Source organism: Zootoca vivipara, chromosome 10, assembly GCF_963506605.1.
Source record: "Zootoca vivipara chromosome 10, rZooViv1.1, whole genome shotgun sequence".
NCBI lineage: Eukaryota > Metazoa > Chordata > Lepidosauria > Squamata > Lacertidae > Zootoca > Zootoca vivipara.
The window spans coordinates 60,163,799-60,176,955 of NC_083285.1; the positions used below are offsets into that span (position 1 = coordinate 60,163,799).

The 13,157-nt window shown below is 46.2% G+C and overlaps 1 protein-coding gene across 3 annotated transcripts in view; it reads left to right on the forward strand.

Annotated features, from left to right (window-relative positions):
• SOX5 (SRY-box transcription factor 5) overlaps nt 1-13,157 on the forward strand; it is a 729,285-nt gene that overhangs the window by 17,211 nt on the left and 698,917 nt on the right. The window contains exon 1 of one of the 3 annotated variants that reach the window (XM_035127887.2): nt 9,293-11,507. The exons of the other annotated variants lie outside the window; for them this stretch is intronic. The gene's annotated coding sequence lies outside the window, so the exon portion shown is untranslated. Of the gene's footprint in view, nt 1-9,292; nt 11,508-13,157 lie in introns of those variants that run through there. 3 annotated transcript variants of the gene reach the window in all.

Here is a 13,157-nt window from a genome sequence, read left to right on the forward strand (position 1 = left end):
TCGGGATGGAGTTGGGGTCAGCATCACCTCCCTCCAGTCTTGCTCTTCATTTTTCCTGCTACGGCCTGTTCATGTCCCCTTTCCAGTCGTGCAAGCAGAGACAAGAGCAAGCATGATGAACAACAGCCTTCCTCCTTTCCCTTCAGGCAGTTGTGTGGATTGGGCCAGAGGGAAATGGCTACAAAATGACCCACCGTGACAGTCACAATTAAATCGGCCTGTGGCGTGGTTGCAACTGAAGGCAATCTTGTTCAAGATCCTTCCAGGTTCTGGGTCTGCCAGTGGTTTGTTTCTAATTGCTACATTGACTTTAAGCAACAGGCAAATTCATGGAGGATGACTTTGCTATGAGTCATGCTAGCTACATAGTAGTACGCACCGTATCAGTCTCAATATCAGCTGCCAGGAATCAAAACTTTTGCTTGTGGATCCCCATACGTATCTGGTTGATCACTGTGAGAACCAGATCTTGGATTAGATGGGCCTGATCCTGCTGCAGGGCTCTTTTTTACGTCGTTACCTGAAGCTAACTTGGAGGGGGAATATGGAAGGTTTTGTTCAAGTGAAAACGAGCTGGGGAAAAAATCTCAAGGGAAGCTACAGGGATGCCATTTAAATTCCACCAAATATATTTTGGGGAAAGAGCCTGCATATCTCTAGAAAGAAGATCCGCCCCTCTAGGCTTTGCTGGGCAGATGAAGGAAAGCCATCTCTGGAAAAATGCACCCTGGAAGAGGACAAATGAAATGCAGAGCAATCATTTTACCGACACAGCCCAGAACTGTATATATTTATAAGTGTTCAAATTTGAAAGTTAACACCTTTTCCTTGTTGGCCTACTTTTGTTAAAGTTGCTTCTAAATTATTGATGGAAAAGGCAATTGCGCATTACCTTGTGGTGCAAATGTTTTTAAGGGAAAGAACGCTGTGCTACTTTATGAACGAAGGAAATCTTCACGCGGCTTTAGGGTTAGGGTTCACAGTTTTCGAACCCACTGGGTAGCTGTCCCCTTAACAGCAGTTTGATCTGCCGCAAGGAAGAGGTGGTTTAGCTTAGTTCCATGCCCTGAACAGCTTCACTTGCTGGTTTCTGCAGAGCAGTTCTCTCTTAAAGGGGCAGGAGGAAGACAGGATGCGTGCTGGGCTTCTGGTCCATTGTCAACTGCTAATGACATGGCATTTTTGCAAATGGCATTTTCTTTGCAAATTTGGATTGCTGATCAGCTGAGTGTCTGTGTGCATGGCAGCCTGGGACTCCTCTGCCCCTTTAACACCAAAAATTTGCAACCTCACTGTTCTGGTGATGGAAGCCTTACTATTTTAACTGAATGATACCTTTGGATATGAGCAGAGAAATGATATATTTTTAGAAAATGGCCTTTAAGAGGGATAATGCAGAAAGATTAGAAAGCGAAGTGTAACTCAAGCAATCGCCGAAACTTTTTATTGGATGTTATTTCAAAACTGGTTTCGATGTTGTGTTTTAAATTGTTGTAACCTGCTCTGGGACCTTAGGGTGAAAGGCAGGCAATAAACTAAAATGATCTATATTAATATATAACAGAGCTTGCCCAGGATGGAGGAAAGAGAGGAGTGTGGAAGTCTGTGTAGAATCTAGCCAACTATCTCCTCCTCCTTTTTGCTGGCTCCGCCCCCCAGAAGGTTTTCCAGAAAGGAAAGTGGCCCTTGACCTGCAAAGGTTCCCCACCCCCTCCAGTTGGTCTCAGACACCAACTTTGAGGCTGTAGAAGGCAATGACCATCTGTGCCTGTTAGGAAAGCACCCTCTGCGACAATGCTGTTCAAATAGACTGCCGCAATACACATCTCTCCTTTCACGCCTGTAATGTTACATACGATGCCAGCGTATGAAACGATTTCTTTCCTCTTGAACTAAGTGAGAATGTACTTGTGCAGTATGACAAACTGTGATTTATTAGGACTTTCTCTCCCTCTCCCTGCCCCTCTCTCTTATCGGCCAGGATTTCTTTTGTTTGCAGGAGTTTTCCTATATAAAGTTACCACTTCTTAAGAGCGGTTTTGCGCTCTGTAGTGGCAAGGGTGTTGCCACATTCCTGCAGGTAGGAGTCATAAAGGGTGAAGTGGGGGCATACATCACCAAATGTGTGTGTGTGTCTGTGTGTCTCTCTGTGTGTGCAGGCCTGTAAGCTTGCCAAATCCGAATCAGCCCTGAGACGTCCCCTTGGACAGTCGTTTGGCTGGCAGAAATTAGCAGATGATAATGGTTATTAGTTCCAAGCCATAAAAAGCTGAGGGATGGCCTGAGCAGCTGATTTCGTCCGGTTTTGGACTTGCTGGCAATTGATCATAGGTTTTCTTCCATCCCATTGCATAGCATCTCATTCTGTTGCACACTGTTCTCTCCAGCTCTATGCATTCTGAGTACATTTTCCACATGAAAGGCACAACACCTTTATGTAAAATATGGGATGGGTATTTCTCTGTTTGTGAATTTCTTTTTTTAAGCTGCTTGTAAAAATTCACCAGCGTTTTAGTGTGAATTTAAACTAATATACACATGTTTGTATGCAATTTTTGCCCAATATGCACATTTTTGCAAAGCGATTTCCACTAATGTAACATCTTTTTCTGAGCTGTTTTCACCAGCATGTGCATTTTATGCACACATTGCCCTGGTATATGCATTTATGTACACATTACTTGGCAGGAGAAGATTTGGAGAAGTGACTTTCTCCTTGTCCTTCAGTTGATAGTTGAAAACCATATTCCAAAAGGCGTTTTGGGAACTGACTTGCTTTTAATGTGGGGGCTTGTGTTGTGCTGTTTGTGTTATGGTTGTATGTTTTTAATGGAATACACACATATAAGATTTTTTTCTATGTTTTTAACTGTTCTTGTTTCGTCTGTAAACTGCCTTGGGTCTCTGTCAGGGAAGAAGGCAAGGTATAATCCAGCCATCCCCAAACTCGTCCCTCCAGATGTTTTGGGACTATAACTCCCATCATCCCTAGCTAACAGGACCAGTAGTCAGGGGTGATGGGAGCTGTAGTCCTAAAACATCTGGAGGGCCAAGTTTGGGCATGCCTGGTATAATCAATATATTATCATCATTGAGTCATTCTTCCAGCTACTGATCTTCTCTTTGCAGCCATAAGGTCTAAACATTTGCTTTAAAAAGAAAAAGGTTAGAATTCTCTGGAAGCAGAAAATCACACCCAGGAACACATCCTCAATTTTCCCCTGTGGTCCCACAGAATCATAATACAGTGGTACCTCGGTTTTCTAGCATCTTGGAAGCTGAACATTTCAGATTTTGAACGCCGAAAACCCGGAAGTAAATGCTTCTGTTTTCGAATGCGCCTCAGAAGTCAAAAAGCTTCTGCTGTGTATATCTGCTGTGTTTCACAATTTTCTCTATTGAATTGACAGACCACCCTTTGCACCTCCGTTTTTGAACGTTTCGAAAGTTGAACGGTTTTCCGGAATGGATTACGTTCGAAAACCGAGGTACCACAGGGCTGCTACTTGAACAGCAATATCCCTTTCATTTACCCCAGGCCTGGGGAATATGTGGCCCTCCAGATGCGGTTGGACTACAAATTCCATCAGCCCCAGCCAGCATAACCAATGGTCAGGGATGATGGGAGCTGTAGTTCAGTAACACCTGGAGGGTCACAAGCTCCGCATCACTTCTTTACATAGATACACACACAGAGAGAGTTACATAGGGGGAAATCATCCGTGTTTGAGGAATCTCAAAAATCCAAAGACTTTTACACCTGGAATAATAACAAGTAAGTTGTTAAATGCGGTTGTGGATATCAAGCCAAAAATGACAGATGCCTTTATCCGTCTTCTCTGGCTCTTTGCCATCTGCATGAGGAGCTCAGGTGTGCTCGGTGTGCAGATGGAGCCCAGCTTAATTAATCTGTCTTGGCCGCAACACAGTTTTGCGAGCCACTGGTCAAAAGAATTTGGAAGTTTTTCTGTGTAGGCAAATGGATTGCACCCATCCCTATCAAAGTCGCAAGAGACCAGGGCTGGAAGCCTGGGTTCCACTCTCTCTCTAGCCCAAGGATTTGCAGAGCAAGCTCCTCTCGGCCTCAGTTTCCTGTCTGCAAAATGGAGACATAGCGATAAACCACAGGTTGCCCCAAAGAAAACATTCCAAACCGGTATCTAGGGATATGTGGGTATGCATTAGGGCTGAGCTGCGCTGAATTCCATCCACCAGTTTCCCTATCCCACTCGTGAGCAGGGAAATGGGGGCATTTAGATGAACTTGGCATGGTGGGGCTGAATTCTGGGCAGTGGCTAATAAACATTGGCATGGACAGTGCAAGTTGCTGGTGGCTGCCATTGTGCTTTCCTTGAATGCCAACTCCGTGTTTTTTTTTTTTTAAATGTTAATAATGCCAAGGTTGAAGGTTTGATCCCCGTACGGAATAGCTCCATATTCCTGCATTGCAGGGGGTTGAACTAGATGATCCTCAGGGTCCCTTCCAACAATTCTATGATTCTAAGAGGATATAGTTATGGTATGCAGCAATGTAGGCAGGGCTAGAGCCAGACTTGCTCCTCTGAGGCTTGGGGGCCGGAAATCCAAACCATCTTATTTGCACTCTCTTTAGAAAATATACCAGACTCCGCCTTTCTAGTGCTGGTGACTTGCAAATCATACATCATGGTGGTTCGGGGATTATTTAAACAACAATTCTGCAGATTCGTTTTGAAATCCTAGAGCAGATTAAAGTGTGTGTGTGTGTGTGTGTATCAACACCTTCGAGATCTCTCTCCCCCCCCCCCGCTCTCTCCAACACACACAAGTATCTACTACTTTCCCCTGATACGATAGCTATGCTCAGGCCAGTCTTGGCTTGAGAATTATCTGTGGAACAGTCAATGACATAGTTCACTCTCCAAGAATGCTGCTTATCATGAAATGTTTATCTCAGATGTACAAGCCTTTCTTAACTGCTGGATTTCGCAATAAGCGCATTGCAATGCTAAATCCTTTCTGGGCAAGCTTCGCATTTCTTTCTGTCTGAGGGAGCAGCCAAATGCTATCAGCCATAACAAGATCCATCCAGGGGTGTCTTCATAAAACCAACATGGCCGAAATACCCTAAGGATATCCTGGGAACACAATGATGCCTATCTGCATTATGCATTTAAAACAGTATCATACTGCTTTAAACAGCTGTGGCTTCCTCCAAAGAACTGTAGTTTGTCAGGGGTGCTGAGAGCTATTAGACTTTGTCTATTCCCCTCAGTGGTTTAACGGCCAGTCCCTCTTTCCAGGGAACCCTGGGCATTGTAGTTCTGCAAGGGGAATAAAGGTCTCCTAGCAAATCTCAGCACCCTTAGCAAACTACAGTTCCCATGATTCTCTGGTGGAAGACATGGCTGTTTAAATAGGAGGCCTGAGTCAAGGTGGAAGGAAAAACCTAACAAGAACCTGTAAATGCAAGCTTTGTGCCGTGTTTTTCTTCTAGAAAAAAGGTGCCGGTACTCACCATAAAAGGGACACGGGTGGCGCTGTGGGTTAAACCACTGAGCCTAGGGCTTGCTGATCAGAAGGTCGGTGGTTCGAATCCCTGTGACAGGGTGAGCTCCCGTTGCTCGGTCCAAGATCCTGCCAACCTAGCAGTTTGAAAGCACATCAAAGTGCAAGTAGATAAATAGGTACTACTCCAGCGTGAAGGTAAACGGTGTTTCCCGTCTGCTGCTCTGGTTTGCCAGAAGTGGCTTTGTCATGCTGACCACATGACCTGGAAGCTGTATGCCGGCTCCCTTGGCCAATAACGCGAGATGAGCGCCGCAACCGCAGAGTCGGTCACAACTGGACCTAACGGTCAGGGGTCCCTTTACTTTTACCTTTTACCTGTATACCACCACGTTGTGCTAAACTTCATTCACACCAGTAGAGTTTTGGGGGCAAAACGTGTGTGTGTGTGATGCTCCACCAGCTTAACTTGGGCCTCTGCTCAATAGCTGTTAATCAGGATGATCCTGGTGTGTGTGTGAGTGTGTGTTCAGCAGCGTAGCGAGCCGCCGCGACACCTGGGGCGGCAAATTGCCATGCACCCGGGGGGGGGGCATGCGTCGCTACGTAACGATGCGTTATGTGGCGGGGTATCGCCGCCCCCCACGCCTCCAAAGCCTCCAAAGCCACACCAAGCGGGCTTTTTACCTGGAGTTTGGCACTGGAGGTGTGCGGCTTTGGAGGCGCGGGGGGCGGCGATACCCTGCCACGTTATGATTTATACGCAGCATTGCGCTGTGCATACGTTGTTACGTGACAGGGTATCGTCGCTGCCCCGCGACTCCAAAGCTGTGCGCCTTTAGCTCCAAACTCCCAAAGCCCGCTTGGCACGGCGGGGGGGGGGTTGCCACTTGGTGCCCCCGCCCCCGCGACTCCCAAGCTGAGCCTCCAGCCTCCCGGTAAAAAGTCTGTTCGGCGCACAGCAGAGACAGAAATATGTTTCAGTGTTAGATGAATATTCAGTGCCTGGATTTGCTGGTTTTCCTCTTCCAGCCTCATCCCCTTTTTCATTTGTATTGTGACTATTAAACCGTAAGCCCATGTGCAGGGAGCATGTTGCTGTTCTAAAGTCTTTTCAGAAGCGTGCCAAGCAGACTTTTTACTGGGAGGCTGGAGGCTCGGCTTGGGAGTCATGGGAGGCTCGGCTTGGGAGTCATGGGAGGCTCGGCTTGGGAGTCGAGTGGAACTTGAGTGGAACCCGGGGCGGACCTCCTCCATCGCCCCCCCCCCTGTACAGATGCTCCATTCAGGTGCACAGCCCTATACAAAACTCCCATTATTTTCTGGGCTTCCAGGCTTGCAAGTAGATTTTCTTTGGAAGCAAATAGCACAGAAATGAGTACTGGACTTGCACTACGTTCCACTGAATTTCCAGAAGCAGCTTTTATGTTGTGTGAAAGTGGAAATGTAATGCAGAAATTAAGAGAAGAATCCTTGGAAAGAGAAGAATCCTTGGAAAAGACCCTGATGTTGGGAAAGATTGAGGGCACTAGGAGAAGGGGACGACAGAGGACGAGATGGTTGGACAGTGTTCTCGAAGCTACGAACATGAGTTTGACCAAGCTGCGGGAGGCAGTGCAAGACAGGAGTGCCTGGCGTGCTCTGGTCCATGGGGTCACGAAGAGTCGGACACGACTAAACGACTAAACAACAACAATGCAGAAATTAACAGATGAGGAAGAGGGAAAATGGAAAAACTGCTGTCTAGATTGCAATCTGATGCCAACTTCCCTGGGAGTAAAGCCCCTCTCCAGAACTCGATGAGAATTACTTCTGAGCAGACCAGCACGTAGTCACATGGTTAGGAAGTGATCCAAGCAAAGTAGGTCTTGAAACATCCTTATGAAGGTTTAGCTCCATGGAGTACAGAGGTACCTTGGTTCTCAAACTCCTTGGTACTCAAATGCTTTGGTTCCCAAATGCCGAAAACCCAGAAGTAAGTGTTCCAGTTTCAAACGTTTTTCAGAAGTCAAACGTCTGATGCAGCTGTCGGCTATTGTTTCCGGGGTGCCTGCACCAATCAGAAGCTGTGCCTTGGTTTTGAAACATTTTGGAAGTCAAACGGACTTCTGGAACGGATTAAGTCTGGCACTTTTGTTTTTGCTATTTATTTTGCTTTTTTGTTTTTGAGGCTTTTTCTGCTAATTTGTTTTTGTCACTGTGTGGAACCCAGTGCAGCTACTGATTGATTGATTGTGTGACCGTGGAAATGGATTAAAGCCTCCCCCCCAAAAAACCCCAATGACTATTATCAGTGAAGGTAAGAAAAAAAATAATTTTTATTTTTATCATCTACAAGACTTTCTTATTTATTTTATAGTACAGTACATTGATTATTGCTTTTATTTTATGGATAAATGGTCTTGTTAGATAGTAAAATTCATGTTAAATTGCTGCATTAGGGGTTGTTTTTAAAAGTCTGGAACAGATTACAATCTGTTTTGCATTACTTTCTATGGGAAAGCGCGCCTTGGTTTTGGAACGCTTTGGTTTTGGAATAGATTACCGGAACGGATTAAGTTTGAGAACCAAGTTACCACTGTACAGTGGAATTTCCTGCTGAGTAAACATTGACAGGATGGCCATGCCATTCCCTTCAAGGAGAGCAGTTTCGGCAGGCTAAAAAAGGTAAAGGTAAAGGGACCCCTGACCATTAGGTCCAGTCGTGACCGACTCTGGGGTTGCGCGCTCATCTCGCATTATTGGCTGAGGGAGCCGGCATATAGCTTCCAGGTCATGTGGCCAGCATGACAAAGCCGCTTCTGGCAAACCAGAGCAGCACATGGAAACGCCGTTTACCTTCCCGCTGTAGCGGTTCCTATTTATCTACTTGCACTTTGATGTGCTTTCGAACTGCTAGGTTGGCAGGAGCTGGGACCAAGCAACGGGAGCTCACCCCGTCACAGGGATTCGAACTGCCGACCTTCTGATCAGCAAGCCCTAGGCTCAGTGGTTTAACCACAGCGCCACCTGGGTCCTAGCCACCTGCAAAAGAGGGAAGGGCTTCTGGACTTGTAATAGCCATGAAGAAGAGGAAGTTTCAGCAGGTGTAACTTGCAGGACAAGTTCTGCCTGCTGAAATTCCCTTAGTAGCACAGCTGCTAAAGGTACAAGAACTCTGGCCTGTTTTTCACCAGGCCACCCTAAAGGATGCGAATGGTTCCCTCAATTAAAGGTGAACTTTCAAGACAGGCTCTGAGACGGCCCACCCCAGGACCTATAGCTTAGTTCCCTCTTGAGTTTCTGTGGCTCAACATTTTCCGGCAGATCTGCCATGGCATAGTGTGTTAGTGAAAATGCAATGGAAGCAGGTGGTTAACTGGCTTTTTGAAATGGTGATGCTGGTTATTAAATTGTAATAATAGTAACTGATGATGATGTTATAATACTAGTAGGCTTAAGTCCCCATGGGGCACCCAGATCATCTGATGAGTTCAAATCATGCTGCTTCATGACTTGGGACCAGGTTCCTGAAGGACCATCTCTCTTGGGATGTGTGTACCTTGATCCCAAGATATTCTTAGACAGCCTTTCTCTCTCATGAACTGCTAGGGTTGCCAGACTCAGTAGAGGACAGGACTTCTGTGCCTTTGATTGCCCTGCTCTCTTTTGAGTCTGGAACCCTTAAAGAGAAACCAGCAGACCCTTTGTTTGTTTGACCCTCTGCTGGTTTCTCTTTAAGGTTTCCAGACTCAAAAGAGAGCAGGGCAATTAAAGGCACAGAAGTCCTGTCCTCTATTGAGTCTGGCAACCCTATGAACTGCCAGGATGACAAAGAGGAGGAAGAGGATCCTGGCGGGGGGTGGAGCCAGGACTGAAACACACTGGGGCAAGCAGGGGATGGGGAAGGAAGTATTCATAGGGTGACGGAGGATGGCGAAGGGATGGGGGTCACTGCAGAGGAATCAGAGTCGAAGGACCCATCACCAGAGCCAGAAAACAGTGGGCTCTGAGGTGTAGGGAGCAGCAGAAGGTGTGCTCCTGGAGGCAGAGGCAGGCAAGGGCCCACAGCTGGCCAGGTGGGGCTCGCTAGCTCTGGGAGGAGGGCTGTGCTTCCTCAGCTGGAGTAGGCTTGGAACAGGTGAGGGTTGTCTGCCTCATCAAGCCCAGGTGCTGCAATCAGCAGGCAAAGTGCAACAGGGACACAGAACTGAGGTGCTGGTTTCTGCTCAACTGCCCATGTTGATGGACAACATGGATGCTTCAAGATCTCTGTGAGACTGTGCTTTGGCTTTGATTCTGGACTGCATCCTGACTGCTAGACTTCAGACTTGGCTTACTTGGACTGACCTTGGACTGTGTTTCCTGACCTGTGGACTTTGCTTGCGTGGATTAACCCCTGAACTTTGGACTTGATACTCTGACTTGCTGCCGGGTAGGCCAGGGGTTCAGGGCATTCTCCAACTGGACCCCCCAGGTGAGGTGCAATGGATGGGAACAGAAGAGAGAACCTTCTCAGAGGCACATCCCTCCCAAGTTGTAGAATATTCTCCCCGGAGAGGCTCACCTGCCAACTGGTGCCAGATGAATCATAGAATTGTAGAGAAGGAAGGGACACCAAGGGTCATCTATTCCAACCCCCTGCAATGCAGGTATCTCAGCTTTAGCATACAAGACAGATGGCCCTCCAACCTCTGCTTAAAAAACCTCCAAGGAAGGAGAGTCTACCACCTCTTGTGGGAGTTTGTTCCACTGTCAAACAACTCTTACTATCAGAAAGTTCTTCCTGATATTTAATTGGAGTCTCTTTCTTGTAACTGAAAGCCATGGGTTCAGATCCTACCTTCAGAGCAGGAGAAAAGAAGCTTGCTTCATGTGACAGCCCTTGAGATATTTGAAGATGGCGATCATATCTCCTCTCATTCTCCTCTTTTCCAGGCTACGCATATCCAACTCCCTCAACCTTTTGAAGGCCTTTTTATTTCTCCAGGCTTTTCAGTCTCTCTTGGCTTTTTTTTAAAAAACTCTCAATTCCTTGATCGATCATCGTCGTTAAAATTGAATCAAACAAGCAACAAATTGCACTTGCTAAATGAAGCCTACATGTCCTGTGGCAGTCTACCTCTGAATAGCAGCTTCTGGAGAGGAGCCACAGGAAAGACGGCAAAGACTCTTCATTTGCAGAGTCCTTAGAGCAGAGGTAGCCCAGCCAGCCCATGGCAAGGATGATGTGTGCCATAATCCATTAATATCTGGAGGGCTATCCTTGTCCTAAAGTTATGCAGTCAGCAACAGAGTGCTGAACCAGACTCCCTTGGATTGAGGAAAGTAATCCTTGCATTGCCATTCGCGTTGCACGTTCTGCACCAAATCTTCAGGGGCAATGAAAAGTCCTTTCTCCTTCTGGAAGAAGAAGAAGAAGAAGAAAAAAATCTGGCCCATTGAGTCACCACAACACAAGGCACTAAACAAAGCTAATTTTAAGCAGGTCAGAGTTCAGCCGTTCCCTCTGGAATTTAGGAGTCTCATGTGTTAAGCAAAAAGGGTCAAAGTTGAGGCTCTGTTACAATTTTTTGCATGCTTTCCCTCAAGAACAGCCACCCCGGCTAGGATTAGCATGAGGTCTGCGAGGCTGGCACTTCAGTGTCTAGGTTAAGAAATGTTTTCAAGCAGTAAATGCACTCTCTGTATGGTAACGAGGGGGAAAGGATTCCTTGGGCGCTTTCGTATTCAAAAATGTGCGAGCTCCGAGCAGGCGCTGCAATGTAATTTAGGGCAAGACATGCTTCATAGCTTTGGAGAATATTGCCTCCTGTAAATGTTACTTCGGTGGATGGGAGCAATTTTAGAAAGGTGGCATTCTTGTTTTACATCGGAGAGCTTCGGAATAAATAAAAGGAAGCATCAATCTGGGGGACGGAAGGAATGGCATTGGTGGAAAAGTACCTCCGGATCCGACTCCGATTGAGTGCTAGACATGGCGCGGGTAATGGGAAAGAGGACAGTTTGGAGGCGAAGGTGCTTAGAAGGAAGAGAAACGAGTGAGTATGCACTTTCCGCATTCCCCCCCCTCCCTCCTTCACCAACTTTCTACCATATTGCTGTGGGATGTGGCTTGGTGGCAAATGATGGCATAGGTCCAAGGTGATGGGGGTGTGGGCAAGAAATCTTTTGTGTCCTGTGCTTTATTGGACCCTAATGCTGAAATGTGTCTTAAGGATATTGAGACTGTAGGAGTTCATATGGAACATTTGGACCTATATGAAGGGTCATGTGTTGACCAATTACTTTCTGTCTTTGGAATTTATTTATTTTTAAGAGCAGAAAAGGGAGAGGGGGGAGCAGGGGAATCAGAAGCAAAGGAGGACAAAGTTCCTTCACTTTTAATTTTTTGTGCGGAAAAAGATATGCTGGGTCCTGCGTCCCCCCCCCTCACTCACTCACACCCCAAGTTGCACTCACACCCCTTTTGAATTCCCTTCCCCGAGAATGTTTCTTCTAAAATCTTGTCAAGCCCTTTTCTTCATTGATTTAATGTTGGCTCATCATGTTTCACCCAAAGTTCTTTTGCAGTTGCATTCTTAGGTGTTGTGTTGTACTGGCTTTAATTTTTAAAAGAAATTATATATATTGTATGCGCTATATTTTGCAAACAAGATATACTTTCATATTTAACATAGAAATATATTAGGTATAGATTAGTGTGCATATCTAATCCTCCAAAGCTCTTTTCCTTTGTCGGTCCCGGCCACTTACTACCATACAATGCACTACTATTATCATAAATTAATATAGTATATAATATATAATATTATATAAAATATGTTCTATAATCTAGATGTCTCATTCCTATTTTGCAAATCTGCCTCGAGGGAACCAGGGAGGAATACAGTGGTACCTCGGTTTACAAACACAATTGGTTCCGGAAGTCTGTACTTAACCTGAAGCGTACTTAACCTGAAGCAAAATTTCCCATTGAAAGTAATGGAAAGTGGATTAATCCAGATGGGTCCGTGGAGTACTTAAACTGAAAATACTCAAACCGAGGCGTACTTAAACCGAGGTATGACTGTTTAAATATTTAGACACAGCCTATGGAAAATATAGGAGCCTTGCCTCCCTTGGCATATTATCCACCCTAAGGAGAGATGGGAAATAGGGGCAAATGGGGCGTTGTAGGCTTGCCATTATTTTGAAGAAGACACTTTGCCAACTTCTACTTTTAGCTATGGATTGCTATGACAACTCTACCCATGAAAAAGAGGAGGTGTCCTGGAAAAAGAGGACATATGACAACCCTCGAAGGGTGGGGAACATCCAGGGGCCAAATGTGGTCCCCGAAGCCTCTCTGTTCGCCTACTGGAACTCTCCCCAGCCACACCTACCTTCCCCAGACCACACAGCTTGTGATCCCTGCTTCATTCTCTCCTTGAGTTGTTTTGACTGGCTGCAATGTGTCACTTAACTCTGATAGCGCTTGCCTGAGTGGAGGACAGAGAGGGTTGTGTACATGGAAACTGGCCTTCTGCAAGATGTAAACATGCCCATTTTTGCCTCTAGCCCCACCCCACCATTGCTGGAAGGCTGCTCAAAAGGAAAGGCGCCCCTCTGTAAGAAAACAGTTCCTCAACCCTGATGCATGCCATCATTCAGTTGGGTTCAAGGAGGGTTCCTGATCTGGAGAGGGCAAA